Raw genomic sequence first — 20,846 nt, 5'->3', positions numbered from 1 at the left:
TCTTCCTCTTCCTCTTCCTCTTCTTCTTCCCCTTCTTCTTCTTCTTCTTCTTCTTCTTCTTCTTCTCCTCCTCATCATCATCATCATCATCATCATCATCATCATCTACCTCCTTCTCCTCCTCCTTCCTCATCTTCTTCACCTTCTTCTTCCTCCTCTTCGTTTTCAAATCAGAGAATAGACATTTCTAAGTGCCCTGGACCTTGGGTGATGGTGAAAACCTAACTCTGTGCACACCCACACCATGTCCCTGAGTGCCAGGTACTTCTCTGGACGGGTATACATTGTGCAAAGAGGCACATGTCATTGTGGAAAGCCTGTTAAAGTACCTACTCCTACCAGACTCAGAGAAAAGCAAAACTGAATTGTCTTTTAGGGACATTGCCTTTCAGGGATTCAGTTACCATGGCAAGCATGCCTTGACTCACAAACTGTTCCCCTGAGAGCTCTTCCTAGGGCCCACTGCTCCATAAAACTATGCTGTTTAAATTTGAGGGGAAGGGTGGAAAGATTCCACAGAATGAAATGCCAGGGGAAGAAAGGAACCCCAGACAGAGTTTTTCCAGGAGACAAGATTTCAATCTTCTTGGAATGTGTCCTATTACTTTTTCATGTCAGGTTGGTGGCTCCTGTCACTTGAGGAGGGAGGATGTGTGGCATTTTGTCAGAAGGCAGTTCAAGTGGGGCAACTGAATCAGGAAATTAGGATCAAAGTGTTTCTCTGCCTGCCCAATAGTGTCTGGACTCACAGTTTCAGATCAGACGTGCCCCAGAACTTTAGCCAACCGTGGAATTCCCTGGAGCTGAAAATCAGCTGTCAAAATGTCCTTTTGAAACATCTGCTGTATGTAGTCCTGTATCAAATGATGCCAGCAACATTGTCACCGCAACCCCCTGCGTGCTCTCCTGTGCCAGTCATCCTGCTGGGCACTTTGCATACATTTGCTAAGGTTATAATAACCCTTTGAGATAAGTATTATAATTCCCACTTTACAGACAGGGAAAGTTAGCCCACCAAACCAGACAACTTGGAGTCACACTACGTGAGGTCTTTTGGGATCAGAAACATAGAATTGAATATCTGGCTTCTTCCACAGGGCACGTTTTCAATGTTGTGGTGTGTATCAGGGCTTTAATCCTTCTGTTGCCAAATAATATTCAATTGTATCAGATATAGTCCCTTTGTTTTGATGCATTCATCAGTTGATGAAATTTTGTGTTCTTTCTGCTTTTTGGCTATTATTAGCAATCCTGCCACGAACCGTCACGTGCATGCTTTCATGTGGACATACGTTTTCATTTCTCGTGAGCATAGATCTAGGGCTGGCCTTGCTGGGCCATATGGGCAACTTGATGTTTAACACTTTGAGGAACCTTCAAACTCTTTTCCAAAGTGGCTGCACCAATGTATAACCTCAGCAGCAAAGTATGAAGTTTTCCCGTTGTCCATCCTCGCCAACATGTTTTACTGCCTATTTCTATTTTCAAGAGCTGTCCAAGTGGATGCAAAATGGTATCTCATTGTGGTTGTGATTTTCCTGTCCCGATGGCTAGCGATGTTGAGCATCTTTCCATGTGCTTGTTTGTCATTTGTATATTTATCTTGGAAAAATGTCTCTTCAGATCATTTATCCATGTTTTACTTGGCTTATTCATCTTTTTATTGTTAAATTTGGGTATGAGGTTTTTATCGTATAAATGATTAGCAAATATTCTCTCCCATTCTGTAGGCAAATCCACAAGGATAGAAAGGAGACTGGAGATCTCCAGGGGGAAGGACAGAATGAGGAATGATGATAAATGGGTCCAAGGTTTCTTTTCATGGCGATGAGAAGAGTCTAGTGGGGAAGTTACACGGGTCTGTGAATATACTAAAAACATTGAATTGTATACTTAAAATGGTGAATTTGGGGGATGCTTGGGTGGTTCTGTTGGTTAAGCATCTGCCTTCAACTCAGGTCATGATCCCAGGGTCCCGCTATCAAGTCCCACATGGGGCTCCTTGCTCAGCAGGGAGCCTGCTTCTCCCATTGCCTGCAGCTTGTCCTGCTTCTGCTCTTTCACTAGCTCTCTCTCTCTGACAAATAAATAAAATCTTTTTAAAAATTAAATAAATAAAATGGTGAGTTTTGTGGTATGTGAATCATATCTTAATAAACTGTCTTTATTTAAAAAAAAAACACACATAATGATGAGCACACAGACAAGAATACCCAAAGACTTGGCAGAATAATTAACAATGTAAAAGAAGGCAAGAAACTCAGGAAGTAGAACTTGCTTGGTCAATAGCTCCTCTTCCCTTCTCCTTCTCAGTTCCCTACTCTTATCAGTGCTTCCTGAGGTCACCTCCCAAACAAACCACTTGCACCCACATTTTTATCTTAGCCTTTGCTTCCAGGAGAACCCAAACTGAGACAGGTATTAAATTTAAATGTAGAAGCCTTCTCTTAAGAATCTTGCCGTTGAACTGGGAAGATACTCACAAACTTACACACTATTAGAACCCTAAATGAGCTCCATGATGAAACTTTTAATCTTGTCTGGCCCTCCCATTAGCCACTGCCAATAAATCAGTGTAGATGGGTGTATCACAGGCATTTAACTTTTCTTTTCTTGGCATTTATTCACAATGGCTCATTATTATCCAGAAGCCCATCAAAGTTGCCAAGTCAGCTGCTACCCAATTTCCTCTTCATCCTACAAAGAAATCCCCAGTTGAGAGGTGAGCCAATTGGCAGCTCACCTCCTCTACCTGCCATGTCACATGACATCCTTTTTCTCCCTCCCTTCTGGGCAACAAGAGCATCTTCAATGAGTACTGAAGTGGCTTCTCATTAGAGAAGGATGTGAATTTCCTAAGAGTGATTCAGAAGGATTGATGCCAAATAACCTTGCTCCTGGTTTCTCCCTCTGTTATCATGTCACTTTCCGTCTTCTGAAGATTTCAGCACTTTGAAATGTAATCAATTCGTATCATTAGTTGCTTCATGCCAGTGTTTTCATCTTGCTGTTCTTTAATGAATTTCTCTCCTGCTGAACTTGAAAGAGGCAGATAGCCAGCTTTAATTTTTTTTATTGCCCTTAAATTTCCTCTTTCTTCAGAGAAATTAATATAATCTGGGGGAAATATACCTGAAATTATTTAGACACAGGCTCTTATGATTTCTTCTTTTTTCTTTTTTTAAAGATTTTATTTATTTATTTGAGAGAGAGACAGTGAGAGAGAGCATGAGCAAGGAGAAGGTCAGAGGGAGAAGCAGACTTCCCGTGGAGCTGGGAGCCCGATGTGGGACTTGATCCCGGGACTCCAGGATCATGACCTGAGCCGAAGGCAGTTGTCCAACCAACTGAGCCACCTAGGTGTCCATCCTATGATTTCTTAAACAGGCAATTTTGACTTTAATACTCCAGGAACTTTGACCTTTAGTGTGAGTTCGGGTTATTTGGAGGTAAGTTACTCAAACCAACTCTAATTTAAACAAACGGAGAATATACCAGAGGAATGCTTCATAGTTCAAAGAACTTAAGGATGACATGAATAAACCAGCCTCCGGGAGGATGCAACTGGGGCTGCTCTAGAGATTTCATAGAAATTCACAGACTTAATCATCATGACATTGCCTTCATATAACTCAGAACCAACGAATTTACATCTCTACATTCTCATTCAGAGATATGTTGCCAAGGGGCGGAATTTCATTGGCCTACTTGGGGATATGCTCATGCCTGTGGTCAGTAGGGCAGGGGTAGGGATGATCTCTGATGAGCTGTTCTACCAGAACAGAATGTTTGGGTCCAAATTCTCCCAGAGAGACACTGGATACATGGCAGCTGTAGATGTCCATGACATTGTTTCTCCTGGCTCTCCGTTTGACCATATTTGCATCCACAGAGGTTCACTGATACTCTTATCCAACAGTTCACAGTCTTATCACTTACTCAAATGCACTCCTTCCTGCAAGTCTCAGCTGGCTGTTGCACCCAGAAGCAAGATCTGTGGGCCCTTATTCTCTGAGTGTTGGATTTCGAGTTATACCTCCTAATGCTGGCACGTATTGTCTCAGCTGATGCTGGCCCTGACTTCCAGCTGCCAGTCCTGGTAACTTTTTGCCTGTGGGTTTTCTTTGCCCATTGTAGACCTCTCTGACCATTCTTAGATCAGGCAGAAAGTACCAGAACGTACCAGAAAGCTCTCATTTCTTAGGGAGCATGTTTCATTCTCCTTGTCTCTAATCTTTGGCCAAAAGATTAAATGCTATTCATTGTTCGGTGTGGATCCTTATGTCTGTCCATCTCTCCTAGGAAGAGTGAGAAATAAATTTGTAATCATCGAAGTTCTACCCACAGGAAAGTTTCCAATTCTTGATTATCCTTTAAGGCTACCTCTGAGCAAGGCTCTAATACGTCAGAAATCCGCGATATACTGTGCATAGTTACCTGTAAATAAGGTCATTTCTTTCTTCTTAGTTAACTAATCAGGAGGTACTTCCCATGTAGCTGGGTACATATTGAAGGGTGGCAAGAACAGGAGTGCCCAGAGGGGTTCTGAGCCACCAGCTTCTGAAACCAAGCTGCTCCTTCAGGCCCTACCCACTGAGGCCTGGTCCTGCGCCTGCCCTTTCCCCCTGGAAATACCTTACTTTATGATAAATTGGATAACATAGCACCCAGACATGATGGGTTATTCAGAGCTCACGATCACCTGGTCTCCCAAGATCAGAAGTCCAGCAGCAAATGTACCCAAATATCAAGCCTAAAACTGTTACTTAAAGGAAAACTGTCACTTATTGGAGGTCTAATTGCTTTGTTCCAAAAATCTGTGGGCCCGCCCTGTAGTTTTTGTACTGGACTTACCAAATGTTCTACATAACTTCCCAAAGTGATAGAAAAGTTTTGAGGACTATTGGATCCACCAAATAATATAGGTCAGGTGGGTCCAGCTTCTATTATTTGGAACCCCTGAAGTTATAGTTTTATGTGTCTTGGTAATCCCCAGAGCTAGCCTCTATATTTGTAAAGAAACTACGTACTCACTCTCTCTCATTATCATGGCTTTGTCCTGTTTGGTATGAAAACTAGTGTGTCCTCATAAAAACTGGAAAGTGTGCCCTTTTGTCCATTTCTCTGTAAGAGTTTATGTGAGAAAGATATTATTTCTTCCTTGAAAATTTAGAGGAACTTGAAACAGTTAGACCAACAAATAAATAAATTGGATTATAACTCAAAGTATAAAATAAATATCCATAACTCCATACTGATTTAAATGAATGATTAAATAAGTTAATGGAGGGGCACCTTGGCTGGCTCAGCCAGTTAAGCATCTGCCTCCAACTCAGGTCATGATTCCAGGATCCTGGGATCGAGCCCCACATCAGGCTCCCTGCTCAACAGAGAGCCTGCTTCTCTCTCTGCCTCTGCCTGCTACTCTGCTTATTTGCCTCTCTCTCTGTCAAATAAATAAATAAATCTTAAAAAAAAAATAAATGATTAAATAAGTCAATGGAAAAGAACAATTCCAAATAATTTATGTAGATACTCCTCCTTCAAGAAAATGGAACATAAGCCCCCACCCCTTAAAACTATGAACTTGGCATAATGACTTCTTTCCAAGAATATAGTACAAAAATTGGGAAGAATAACTTAACAGTGAAGAAACCCACCTCAGGTTTATTCTCTAGAGGTTTATTCTCTACCTCAGCCATATGAATAAGCTTAACATCTTCAGTCATGTCTTGTTCACAGCTTGTCCCCTTGATATGACATGATGGGAACTGTAGTCTACCTCAGTGGTCTTCCTTCCAAAAGCCCATAACCCCATGTAATCATGAGACAATGTGAAACAAATTCCAACTGAGGAACCTTCTGCAAAACACTTGATGAGCACTCTTGAAAGCTGTCATGGAAAATCTAAGAAATTGTCACATTCTAGAGAATCCTACTGTGATATCCTGGGTGGCATTCTAGGAACCCCCCTCCAAAAAAAAAGAACATCAGGTAAAACTAAGGAAATAAGAATAAAATGGACTTTAGTTAATAATAATGTTATCAAATACTAATGTAAGATGTTAGAGGAAACTAGGTATAAGATATGCTGTACTATCTTTGCAACTTTTCTCTAAGTCTAAATCTATTTTAAAATTAAAAATTTATTTTAAAACAACTACAGTAAGTAGCAGTTAAATTAAAACATAAACATTATAAGCATTGTCTTAAATGTTATTACCCGCACATGTAGTGCGCTCTATGTACAGCTCACAGCTCATGCAAAATACACATTAAGGTAGTATATTAATATCAATATTTGAATAAAACCCTAGTCCCTTGGTTATTATATAAACAAGAATTTCTTTACATTAAAAGCACCTGCATGGCTAAGACAAGGCAGTTGAGATCATAAGGCTTTTGATGGTACTAGAATTTCATAATGGTCCTCTTAATGACAGATTTTTTTAATAAGAACATGAACACAAATAGATTCCTTAAATTTAAATGAGCATTTCAACATCCTATGGCATTAGGGAACAGCAGACTGAAACAGCAGTGAGATGTCACCACACACCTATTACAATGGCCAAAATCCAAACCACTGACAATACCAAATGCGGGGGAGGATGTGGGTAACAAACTGCCATTCATTGCTGGTGGGACCGCAAAGCAGTACAGCTACTGTGGAAAATGGGACTTTGGCAGTTTCTTACACAGCTAACTGTACTCTTGCCATCTGATCCACCAACTGCTTTCTTCGGTATTAACCTCCATGACTTAAAATGTGTGTCTACACAAAGCCTACACACAGGTGTTTACAGCAGCTTTATCCATAATCGCCAAAAGTTGGAAGCAACCAAGATGCCCTACAGGAAGCGAGTGGGTATGAAATCTGACCAGCTGATGGGATAGTAACGGCACTAAAAAGAAATGAGCCATGAAAAGACACGAAGGAACCTTAAATGCATATGGCCAAGTGAAAGAAGCTAATCTGAGAAGACTACATGCTGTATGGTTCCAACGACAGCACATCCTGAAAAGGGCCAAACTATGGAGACGATAGAAAGATCAGTAGTCTCCAAGAGGGTGTCGGGGAGTTGAGCAGGCAGAGCACAGAAGATTTTTAGGGTGGGGGAATGACTTTGTATGATGCTGTAATGGTGAATACATGTCATTACACATTTGTCAAAACCCACAGAATGTACAAGAGTGAACACTCATGAAAATGATGCACTTTGAGTGATAATGATGTCAGTGAAGGTTCATGGGCTGTAATAAAGGTACCACTCAAATAGGAGAGGCTGCACGTGCACAGGGCTGGGAGGTATATGGTAAATCTATACTTGGGAGTCCATTTTGATGTGAAGCTAAAACTGCTTTAAAAAATAAAGTCTATAAAAACATTAGATGAGGGATGCCTGGGTGGCTCAGTGGGTTAAGCCTCTGCCTTCGGATCAGGTCATGATCTCAGGGTCCTGGGATCGAGTCCCACATCGGGCTCTCTGCTCAGCAGAGAACCTGCTTCCCCTCTCTCTCTGCCTGCCTCTCTGCCTACTTGTGATTTCTCTGTGTGTCAAATAAATAAATAAAATCTTTAAATTAAAAAATAAATAAATAAATTTTTTTTAAAAATAAAAATAAAACATTAGATGAGCATTTAAAATGAGATGAGTACTTCTAAATGTACCTAAACTAAACGTCTCTTTTTCACTGAAGAGTTAATTTACAGACCTAGTGGAGGTATTTTCTTACTTATGGATATTAAGAGTGTATTTTACTAATCTAGTGAAGAGTGGAAAATCCATCTAAATCTATGTAAATTTTCAAAATTCAATTAATTAACTATCCTTAGGTCTCTGTTACAACAGAAATGAAGTTAATAAAGTATTATTTTCACTAATTCTTAATTCACAGCATAGTTTTGCTTTAACATTTTCTTTTCATCAATATAACTAACACATATAATGGTACTGGAAAATTAAGTAAAAATCATCTCTGAGTATAATTCTGTAGATCTGTTTAAAATATTTTTAACGTTTAAAAAATAAGTTGGAAGAATGCAAGAGTGAAGTCTTGAGATTTTTTAATTTCTTCTTGTGTTCATAATTTGAGTTTTTTCACAATTTGTCCTTCTCATCAATTTTCACACTTATGAGCACAAATTTGTTTATGATACCCTCCTTTTATCTTTGTGTGATGTGTTGTAGAGATATACCTGGGGCTGGGTTTAAATGAGCTTGATAAAACATGCAGACCTGAAGACAACCCTGATGAAGGTAGAGGTCTGATTCACAGTGCCTACAGGCAGGAGGCCCAGCACAGCATGCAGGGCTACCAGAAGAAGCATCAAGGTCAGTAAGGAAGCAGAGGGAGGGAGTGCAACATACAGACAAGAGCCTTTATCGTGGTTTCCACAGGAGGACTGGGCAAAGCAGGGTAGGCAGGTGAAGCAGGTGTAGGGTTGGTCAGTTTGAATAATTTTGGTGAACTCCAGGGTGTAGGGACCGCCCCCAATTGTCTGATACCTGGCCCTGGGGTGACCAGGGCAGGGAGATAACGATTTGACATGTGAGCTCAGTAAGAAGGTGTTCGGAGTAGGGGCACTGGATTGATTTGTACATGAAAGGTGAACTTGCAGCAGAGTCCTTCACCATCTCTAGGAATTGGCTAGTCCTCCCCTAGGCAGTCTCTCCAAAGTCAACAAAGTCCCTGATGTCATAATATCAGAAAATAAAAAGGCATGATGAATACATGATGTCTGTTAGATCTGTAGTGATATTCTTTTTTAAAAAGACTTTATTTATTTATTTGATAGAGACATAGCGACAGAGGGAACACAAGCAGGGGGAGTGGGAGAGGGAGAAGCAGCCTTCCCAGTGAGCAGGGAGCCCGACACGAGGCTCAATCCCAGGACCCTGGGATCGTGACCTGAGCCAAAGGTAGAAGCTTAATGACTGAGCCTCCCAGGCGCCCTGTAGTGATATCTTTTTTTTCTTATTCCTAATAGTGGTATGTGTGCCATCTCTTTTTCTTTTCTTGATTATTCTTGCTAATAAAGGTTACTAATTTTATTACTCTTCTCAAAGACAAACATTTGTCTGTGCACTAATACATCCCCAGCTGTCTACAGCATAAATTCATGACTGAGTTTAAATTCTAGCACCATGAGGAAGATGAGTCACTTACACTGGAATATCACTACATGCAGAACATTGTTGTTGTTACCCAATGGGCCCTGTGAGCACAGAGAACAGTCTCGCCCTCCTTTCCTTTCAGATAAACAAAACTTAAGAAATCCATGCCTAAAACAATATCTTCAAGGAGGAGCTCTTGGCTTACCTTCATCGAAATTACCCAGGGATCCTGTTAAAAATTCCAGTCCCCAGTTCCCAGACCTACAAAATCAAACATACAACATATGCACTTATGAAAAGCCCTTTAGTGACTCTTTCTCAGAACAGAAGTTTTAGAACCACTACAAGCTTCATATTAACTGCTCTGGTAGAAGAGACATAGACCCCAGTGTCTGAGTTGGTCTCACCTAAAGAGGAAGGACACAACACAGCCACGTAACAGGATCCTCAAAAAAATAAATGAATGAATCAGGGCACACAGAATTCCCGTTTATAGGAGCTACACTGTGATTCTCCCGAATCTATTGCCAACCCTGGCTACCCTGCTGACTCTGTAGCATTCATTATGAATCTTATTTGTTGAATTCAAGCGATCAAAGCTTTAGAAACTATGCCTTGCAATCAGAAAGTTGAGGTTGCTGGGTTGGCTTCAGGTTCCCGAATGAAGAATCTCATTTTAGGGGCACCTGGGTGGCTCAGTGGGTTAAGGCCTCTGCCTTCAGCTCAGGTCATGATCCCAGGGTCCTGGGATCAGCCCCGCATTGGGCTCTCTGCTCAGCAGGGAGCCTGCTTCCACCTCTCTCTCTCTCTCTCTGTCTGCCTCTCTGCCTACTTATGATCTCTGCCTGTCAAATAAATAAATAAAATCTTTAAAAAAAAAAAAAAAAGAATCTCATTTTAGAGGCACCTTGGTGCCTCAGTGGCTTAAAGCCTCTGCCTTCAGCTCAGGTCATGATCCCAGGATCCTGGAATCGAGCCCTGCATCAGGCTCTCTGCTTAGCAGAATGCCTGCTTCCCTTCCTCTCTCTCTGCCTGCCTCTCTGCCTACTTGTGATCTCTGTCTATCAAATAAATAAATAAAATCTTAAAAAAAAAAAAAAGGAATCTCATTTTAATCCCTGGAAGCAATTGATGACCAAGGAGCCTAACCAGACCTGAGTGGTAGTGGCTTCTATTAATTACCTAAATGGAGAGTGAGATTTCACTTGGACAAGAGCTGGCACCAAATTCTCCTGCAGCCTTTTACAGCTGACCCATAAATCAGAGGCTAAGTCCAAGAAGAAATTTAAAATTGGATGGAGTCATGCATGATTCTACCCAGCAGCAATTTTTATGAAATCCCATCCCTGCTTGGTAATTACTCGGCTATGACAATTAATTTTTTGCTTTGGATTCAAATCCATTCAGTGCTAGATGGATAGTTTAGTCTGGCAAGATGAATTGTACTTCATGTTACCTGTGTAGAGCTATCAGCAAAGGGGAAATTAGAAGCTGAACAAAAATGGTTTATTAAAAATAGTTCAAGCACAATTAGTACCTAAACAGCCTTCAGATTCCTTTTTAAAATGTGTTTTTACTGCCTCATTCAGGGCTGGGGTTCATAAAATCCTCACAAAAGAACAGCTTCATCTGGTTTTCTATATTGAGAACATATAAATAATATTTAATACAGACAAGCCTAGTTTTCAGACAACTCGAAATGCCGAAACCCAGATTTGCAAACCTCGTAAATAAGGGGGTAGTTACTCATTACAAAGCCAGGCTGGCTTCCTCCTCAGCTCCTGTTCCCCACAGATGCAGTCAAGACGGCACTCCCCTACTAGTTTTTGGAATTGTGCATTTGGGAGGATTTTAAGGGTCCCCTTGTGTCTCTCCACATGATCTCCTGCAATCTTCCTCATGCCTCAATTCTAGGAGTAACAGTAATAAAAGTCTTTATTGAGCACAAAGTCAGTTGTTACCAAGTGGTATTTTAGATCCCTTTAGGCATTAATTCATTAGATCTTCCCCATAACTCTAGGAGCCTGGTACTGCTACCCGCTGTGTGAAATTCAGGGGAAACTGACGAGCAAAGTGGCTTGATAACTTTCCCAGGATCACTGTATTAGTTATCCCTGTGTGACAAAATACCCCAAACCTAGGGGATTAAAAACGATTACCATTTAGCTGGCTCGTGGTTCTATGGATCTGTAACTTGGGTAGGATTCAGCTGGGTGGTTCTGGTCTTGGAGGAGCTCTCTCCCAACATCTGTACTCGATTTGCTGGTCTTGACTGGGCTCTTTCACAAGCCTGGGTCTTCTGGGGGGACAAGTGGCTAACTCAGCTCCTGGAAGCAAGGTGAAGCTTCTTCCCATGGCAGCCAGGTGGGACTCCAAGAGAGGACTGGAGGTAGGCATGACCTCTTGAGCTATGGCTTAGAGCAGGCAGAACATCACAATTCGGCCCCATCCTTCTGCACACAGCATTTCACAAGGCCAGCCCGGATTCAAAGTGTAGAAAAATCGATTCCTCCTCTCGATGGGAAGAGCTGCAAAGACACATTGCAACGGGAGAGATGATAGGGAGGAGTGGAGAATTGAGGGGTTTTTGTTTTGTTTTTGTTTTGTCATCCATCTTTCCAGTGACACAGCTGATCAAGGGTGAGTGAGCATTCACACGGGGATCTTCCGACTGGCTATCATGTCAAACCCCCTTCATGACTGTGCTTACTTTTCTCTGTAATTGGGCTTTACTTTTATTACTTGAATAGAGTCTCCACCTTAGGACCCTTTAATCCAGTTCCTCTAGGTCTTGCCATCTGCCTGCTTTTGCCCTTCATTCCAATGCTGTTCTACCTTTGAAACCTGCTAGACTGTTAAAATACCTCTCCGAAGGTGACCGCCTTCCTACAGATGGTTGTGTTCTGTGATGGCCACACACCCCCACTCTGCTTAGGCTTCTCATCCCCACATATAGCAAACTCCCTCACACACTGCTCCGTCACCTCCCAGCACCTCCACTCTCAGACCCAGAATCTCAGTGTACTTTTCACTTTTCCCCTGGTCCAACCTCGGCCACCATGGCCCAGCATCCACAGTCTTTCACTTCGAAAAAAGAACAGTAACATTCTTCTAAACGACTAGTACCAACTCTTATTTAAGGGTTCCAGGTCTCCTGGGTGGCTCAGTTGGTCAGGCAGCTGCCTTTGGCTAGGGTCATGATCCCAGGGTCTTGGGATCAAGTCCCACATAGGGCTCCTTGCTCAGTAGGGAACCTGCTTTTCCCTCTGCTTTGCCTGCCATTCTGCCTGCCCGTGTTCTCTATTTCTCTGACAAATAAATAAAGGGGCTTTAAAAAATAAATCTTAAATAAATAAATAAATGGTCTTAAATCTTAAAAAAAATAAATAAAAGGTCAGGATTCCTAAAATCCAGGATGTAACCTGGGCCACATCTCTTGTATCAAGTAAGAACCTTTGTTATCTATGGATTCAACTTTGTTTTTCTGTCCTCCTTAGAGCCCGATGGAGAGCTGTGGAGCTATAAGGGGTCCTATCCAGCTATAGAGGGCCCTCTACCCAGTCTCTGACCCAAATTACTCCTTCTTTTACATTACACTGGTGCAGAAGACATGAATAAGCATGTCTCCAAAGGAGACATACAGATGGCCAACAGACACATAAAAAGATGCTCAATATTACTCATCATCAGGGAAATGTAAATCAAAACTCCAATGCCATATCACTTCACAACTGTCAGAATGGTTAAAATCAATAATGCAAGAAACAGATGTTGGTAAGGATGTGGAGAAAAAGGAATCCTCTTGCACTATTGGTGGGAATGCAAACTGGGGCAGCCACTCTGGAAAACAGCATAGAGTTTCTTCAAAAAGTTAAAAATAGACCTATACCCTACAGTCCTGCAATTGCACTACTGGGTATTTACCCAAAGAATACAAAAACACGAATATAAAGGGATGCATGCACCCCTATGTTTACAGCAACATTATTTCCAATACCCAAGATATGGAAGCAGCCCAAGTATCCATTGATGGATAAATGGATAAAGAAGATGTGGTATGTATATATAATGATATATTATTCAGCCATAAAAAGGAATGAAATCCTGGGGCACCTGGGTGGCTCAGTGGGTAAAGCCTCTGCTTTCAGCTCAGGTCATGATCTCAGGGTCCTGGGATCAAGCTCCACATCGGGCTGTCTGCTCAGCAGGGAGCCTGCTTCCCCCTCTCTGCCTGCCTCTCTGCCTACTTGTGATCTCTGTCTGTCAAATAAATAAATAATTTTTTTTAAAAAATGAAATCCTGTCATTTGCAATGACATAGACAGAGCCCCAGAATATAATGTTAAGTGAAATAAGTCAGAGAAAGACAAATATCGCATGATGTCACTCATATGTGGAATTTAAGAAACAAAACAAGTGAGCAAAGGGAAAAACAAGAGAGAGAGACAAACCAAGAAACAGACTCTTAACCATAGAGAAGAAACTGACGGTTATCTGAGGGGAGGTGGGTGCAGAGATGGGTGAAATAGGTGATGGGGATGAAGGAAGGCCCTTGTCAAAGTGATGAGCACTGGCGGATATCTGGAATTGCCGAGTCACTATGTCATATACCTGAAACTAATATTCCACTGTATGTCAACTAGACTGGAATTAAAATTAAAACTTTAAGAAAAGAATGAGATATACATATACTTCTTGTCTTACATGTACATCTACTCGGGGATGGCTGGGGCATTCGAAAGAGGTATGGGGCCTTTGCTGTGGTGCTTTCCCATATTGTAGAGTGGGGAGATGCGTTACAATGATCTCATCACTGGTGTTGTCTGACTCTTAGTCAATCCTTATGGAAACTGTTATGGAAAAAAAAAGACGCTAAGTGAGAGTCACTGCGAGTGGAGACATAAGATATCAGCCAGCTGGTAGGTTCAGGAAGGCTCCGTGCTTTATCCCACCTTTCCTTCTATTTCACACATCAAACTCCAAAGTTAAATAGCTGTCATAGGAATGCATAATAACATGCTTATTTGAATTGAAAAATAAGTCAGAGTCTTTCTGACAGAAATTAGATCTGACTTGGCTCATTAATTTGACCACGAGCGCTGGCTTTGCCAATTTGGATACATGGCAGGCATTTCCCATAAACTGAAGGAGGGTAATCCTCAGCTCTACCATTTTGATGAAAGATATTGAAATCACATGGTAAAGAGAAAGGCATTTTACCTTTAAAATGTATTGATAAAAGTGTATTGAAATTATGAATATTTTTTATTCCCCTAAATCTTTCTGAATTATGAGGCTAAATACATTTTTAAAAGTGAAAGACAAATGCTATAATTAATGGTCATTTATGGGTTTTCATAAAGCCTTCTTGGTATCATAAAGCCTTCTTGGTATATTTCCCAGAAACTGAGAAAGTGGGTAAATCTGATGACTAGGCAATAATTCTTTTTCCTCTCTTTTGAAAATGAGATTTCCTCTTTTTGTTTTAAAAGATTGGAGGACCATTAGAATTTTTCAATGATCATTAAAATAATTTTAAGAACTATCTTTGGAAGGAGTTCCAAAGAATTGAATTGCTATAATAAAGGTTTTTATATTCCCATTGATCTGTTGATGTGAATAAGGTTTTTTTTTTTACTAGTTACATACATAAGAATGAAAAATGAGAGTATAATTGATGTTGAAACTCTCATTCTAGTAAAAAGTAATATTCATTCATGTGAACATAATCCAAATAGAAAAAATGAGTTTCATCCATTTCATTGAGAACAATGTTTCCATTAGCATCTTACTTTAATGTTCAATAATTACTTAATGTGCAATGTTTTTATACTGTTTTGATTATATACTACTCATAATTATGATAGTTCATAAGGTAATTCCTAAACTTGAGGATTTCTATGACCATAGCACATACAAAAAAATTAAAATTTCATTTTATAAACTAATTTTTTGGCAAAGAAGTGCATTAGGGCTATAATAAAAGATGTTTGATCATAAAATACATTCTATTAAGTTATAATTTATGGTAGATATGAAACAGAAATACAAATTCAAGAAGAAAATGTAAATATTGTAAAATCTCTGCTGGAGAAGACTGCACTTTTAAAAGTGGATAATTGAGGATAATAAATCACCAGGATAGCTAGATTTCACTGGAAATGTTTAACAGAGTGATGTAATTGTTGTATTTTGAAAGCTTAATACAGTATTTACAATATGCTAGAAATTATACCCTTTCACTTTATTCATCCTATTTAAATTTATGATAAAAAACATCTGATCTCCCTGATATGAGGAAGTGGTGTTGCAACATGGGGGCTTAAGTGGGTACGAGAAGAATCAATGAAACAAGATGGGATTGGGAGGGAGACAAACCATAAGTGACTCTTAATCTCACAAAACAAACTGAGGGTTGCTGGGGGGAGGGGGTTTGGGAGAAGGGGGTGGGATTATGGACATTGGGGAGGGTATGTGCTTTGGTGAGTGCTGTGAAGTGTGTAAACCTGGTGATTCACAGACCTGTACCACTGGGGATAAAAATACATGTTTATAAAAAATAAAAAATTATATTAAAAAAAAAATAAAAAAAAATAAAATAAAAAAAAATAAAAAATTAAAAAAAAAACATCTGGATGACATCTAGATGTATTTTATTATAAAAATGTGCAACTGGGTCCTCTGGTCATCAAGTCCAGTCAGGCCAGGGGATCAAACCCAGATTCCCATTGCCTTGAAAACCTTTTGCTTATAGCTATCTCTGATACCAATTACTGAATTGATCCAAGTTTGGTTGCATGCAACGACATTAATTTTAGTTGGCAGAAAGGAAAATGATGTAGGGCTTTAAGTGCTTCCAAAATTGTTGGAAAAATAAGGGAAAAGGCTCTAGACTTTCGCATCTGGGAGTTATTCCTGCAGAAACACATAGGCTTATTGTGGCAGTTGATGGATCAGGAAATGCTCCCACTGTCACTTACTGAGTGAACATGTAAAGCTATCCTCACAGCTGCAGGACCTACTTCAAAATTATGTCACAATCCCCACCAGGAAAAGAGATTCCCAAGTTCCAACTCAAGGTTGTGCCCAAGTTTGGGATACCTCAGTGACTCAGTCAGTTAAGCATCTGCCTTTGGCTCAGATCATGATCCCACAGTTCTGGGATCAAGTCCTGCCCCGACTCTTTGCTCAGTGGGGACCCTGATTCTCCCTCTGCCTGACTCTACCCATGCTTGTTCTCTCTCTCTCTCTCTCTCTCTCTCTCTCTGAAAAATAAATAAATGAAATCTTTATTAAAAAAAAGTTTTGCATAAACATTGGGATAAGGAAGATATGCTGCAAAGGAATATTATGCAACCATCAAAAATGAAATCTTGGGGTGCCTGGGTGACTCAATGGGTTAAAGCCTCTGCCTTCAGCTCCGATCATGATCCCAGGATCTTGGGATCGAGCCTACATCAGGCTTTCTGCTCAGTGGGGAAACTGCCTCCTCCTCTCTCTCTCTCTCTCTGTCTCTGCCTGCCTCTCTGCCTACCTGTGATCTTTGTCAAATAAATAAATAAAAATCTTAAAAAAAAAAAAAGAAGAAGAAGAAATCTTGCCATTTGCAACAACATAGGTGGAGCTAGAGGGTATTATGCTGAGCAAAATAAGTCAATCAGAGAAAGACAATTATCATATGATCTCACTGATATGGAATTTGAGAAACAAGGCAGAAGATCATAGGGGAAGAGAAGAAAAAATGAAACAAGACAAAATCAGAGAGGGTGACAAACCATAAGACTCTTAATCTCAGGAAACAAACTGAGGGTTGTTGGAGGGTTGTTGGATGGGTGTAGGGGATGGGGTGGTTTGAGATGGACATCAGGAAAGCTATATGCTATGGTGAGTGCTGTGTCCTGTATAAGACTGTTGACACACAGACCTGTCCCCTGAAATGAATAATACATTATATGTTAATAATAATAATAATAAATAAAAATTTTTTAAACATTTGGCACAAGTTTATCTGATTGGTGAAGCCTAACCATAGCTGGGGCTCAAACTCTAAGATAGCGTAGAAATTATAGTTTCTGGCTCTCTGACCTTTGTATGATAAGAGGGGTTGTAACCGAGGCCAAGCAAGCCCCCATAACATTCATCACACGGTCTTTCTTATGCATGGAGGGAAAGGAGGATGGTTCCCTGTGTGAGGTTATTCAGAGGATACAATGATGCTACAGTAACTCTCTGGTACCCACCATGTAGCCTGTTATTAGAGCATCATTAACTATGCTTCCCCTGAGTTCTTTATTAACATGTAAGGGTCTATGTGCGATTGAAGCTGTGATCTATTATTAACACTGACACAGGTGTCAGTTAACAACTGGTTGAGAGAGAACAAGCAAGACTGGTGTTGGGAAGAGGCAAGAGTGCCAGAAGGTGGTAGGATATCAAAGCAGGGGGCAGAAGGCCACCAAAGGTGAACTCTATACCTACACAAATATGTCCCCAGGACCCTCCTGCCTGGTTTTTAAACAGCAAGGCCAGTTGTGTCATGATAGAGGTGTACATAACAAAAATAACAACCATGATTCAAGTGTTTCCTGTCTTCTGGCGAGTTCTAGCTTTCAACCTCCCTCCCAGAAAATAACTGTGAGGCGGCACTCAGAATACAAATTCCTGATACATCCTTCTCCAAGGGCAAGAAGACTGTAGAGATTCACATATTGATTGGGAGTATGTCAATGCAATGAAAAATTCGAAGACAAGCCAATTTCTCAGTATTGGCAAGGACTGGCAAGTCTATCATGGTTATTGAGGAAGAAATTAAGCAGAATGAAATGAAGACTCCTCCAGCCTCAGCTCCCTCATCAAAAATCTGGACCAAATATACTTCTCACATTGCAACAGTGTGTCCTGGTGGATTTTGCTGGAAGGATACTGATTGCATTCTAACAGATGTTGTGGGGACAGAGAATCAGGAAACCTGGGTTCTAGTTCTTCTCTGACTCTAGATTACTGAGTGACCTAGAACAAGTCATTCATCCACTGTGGTTTCCACTTCTTCACTGATAGGGCACAAATACTATTAATCTTGTCTGCCTCCTAGAGAAAATTGTCTTAATTCAAGTGGCTAGAAATCTTTTAGACGTTCTTGAAACCCCCTGAATTCCTATGAAAACTTACACATTTACAAGCATATACTAAGGATATTATTTTTTTCACATAATCCTAAACTAGATAATCATATTCAGGGGGAAAGGAATCCGTGGGTTTAAAAAAAAAAAAAGTTAATAGCCAGTGGCCAAGGGAACCAAATGAAATAAGTTCATCAGTAAGAACTGTCCCCACAAACTCAGTAAAAACAAGAACGTCGTATTCAATTTTACAAATACAAAATCCCGCTTGCCTTATTAGCACAACATCTACCATCTCCCTCCTGGGTCTTTCTGCCCCTGTTTGTGTGCCAATTCTGCAATTCTTACTTGCTAATTTCTTTTTAGTTCATATATGCAACCACCCCTCAGATCACCAAGGGATTCCAAAAAATCAGGACTGGGTTCCCTCGCTTCATAGATCTCGCACATCTCCAAAGACCCACACCACTGGTCAGGCAAGTTTCCTTTTAAAGCTTAATGTCTATTTTCCTTTCCTTTCCTTGGATGTTGCAACAAATCACCCAGCTCTCTAAGCAAGACTAACCTTGGATACTACAGCTGGTCTTTGGAGATTAGTCTTGATGATCCAAGGGCGACATTTCCTTTGCAATAAGATCTGATGTCATTGAGGATTCTTCCCCATTCTAGGCCATATCACAGTATGAATCCTTCATTTGGAAGGAAATGGAAATTTAGGACACCAAGAAACAGAATAATCGAAAAACCTCACCTGTTTTTTCCTCCGATTACTTGCTGTATTTAAGCAGTGTTTGGACATTGTCCATAATTCTTTCAGCCCTGTCTACACATAGATGTCTTAGTCACAGAGCTTGCATTTCTCCTTTAGTAATTATGGATGGGCACCGATAGCAGAATTGCCGATAACCTTTGGCCAAATTCCTGGGCAAATGCAGCAGCATATGCTTTGACCCTCTTGTATAACTATTTCTGGGTAGGACTTTTGGGCTCATGGCAAAATTTATTCAATACCTACTCCTTGACCAAATCCCCATACATCTCTATTCATGCTCAGTCCCATTAAAACAGCCATTTGATTTATTTGGGACACATGGACAAGTCTCTGCCTAAATAAATTTGGGCTCCCTTTCAACTAAAGACCCAGACACATTAAATAAAATGTATTTTCTTAAATATATATATATATATATATATATATATATATATATATCACTGCAAATTTACAAATGTGAGCGAGCTTGGTTAGCTTCTGAAGAGCCAAGGCCATAATTACCCAATCCACCCCCTAACAGTAAGGAAAATAAGTGCATGGAAAGTTCTAGGACGTTTAGTTTCTTCCCAGAAACTCCCCTTAATGCCTTTCTAAGAAACAATGCTAAATGATTCCATGGTGGGGAGTCTGACTGACTCTGTCAGGTAAGCACCCGACTCCTGATTTTGGCTCAGGCCATGATCTCAGGGTTGTGAGATTGAGCCCTGTATTGGCCTTCATAGTGGGTATAGAGCCTGCTTAAAATTCTTTCTCCCCCTCTCCTTCTGCCCTCTTCCCCCACCTCTAGCAAGCAGGTGCATGCTCTCTCTCTCTTAAAAAAAAAAATCCATGGGACCCACCCTCCTAGGTTGGGACCTTTTTCAATGAATTTAAGACTTCATGGTACATCTCTTCTTAAGATTATAAGTATATAATATACATAAAAATATTATATGTGTGTATGTATGTGTATACATCCCTGAAAATAAACAATAAATATTTTTCTTCTCTTCAGATGCCCATAGAATGTTCATAAATTGACTCTATATCAGCCCAGATGATTTTAAAAAGCACTATTAAAGGAGATGACATTTTCTAATGCTAATGCAACACCTTTCTAAATTTTGAATAATTCTTACCTAAAAGAAAAAAAAAACCCTCAGAACTGACAGATATCTAGACAATGAGGACAAATATATATATATATTTTTTTGTTGTTGTTGTTTTATATATATATAAAATATATATAAAATATAGCACGGCTTTTAGCCATGTTCCATGTGTTATTGCATAATATATTCAATAACATAATATATAATTGCATAATATATGCAATAACACATGGAACATGGCTAAAAGCCGTGCCCAGAGGTAAATTTAGCCTTTAATATTTTAAGAGGTCAAATTAAAAATAAGTGGATTAAGGACCAAGGTCAAGAAGACTGAAAAACAGTGAAGTAAACCTAAAGATTTCAGTTTGAGGAATGCCTGGGTGGCTCAGTTCCTTAAGCATCTGCCTTCAGCTCAAGTCATGATCCCAAGGTCCTGGGATTGAGCCCCGAATCCAACTCCTTGCTTTGCGGAGAGACTGCTTCTCCCTCTGCCTACCATTCCCCCTGCTTTTGCTCCCTCTCTGGCAAATAAATGAATAAATAAATAAATTTTTTTTTAAAAAAAGAGCTCAGATGGAAAGAAAAAATTAGCATAGGACAGGAGCTGGTGAATTAAAAATATAAAAACAACAAATAGAATTAATAAACTAGTCCATTAACCAATTGTTTTTGGAAAAACACAAAATTAAATCAAGAGTTACCTGTCTTAGTCCAAAAATGGAGGAGGGAGGGACACACATATGGA

Source organism: Mustela nigripes, chromosome 7 (assembly GCF_022355385.1).
Source record: "Mustela nigripes isolate SB6536 chromosome 7, MUSNIG.SB6536, whole genome shotgun sequence".
In the NCBI taxonomy this organism is placed as follows: Eukaryota; Metazoa; Chordata; class Mammalia; order Carnivora; family Mustelidae; genus Mustela; species Mustela nigripes.
The sequence above is the reverse complement of the archived record's forward strand: the minus strand, read 5'-3'. Positions refer to the sequence as shown.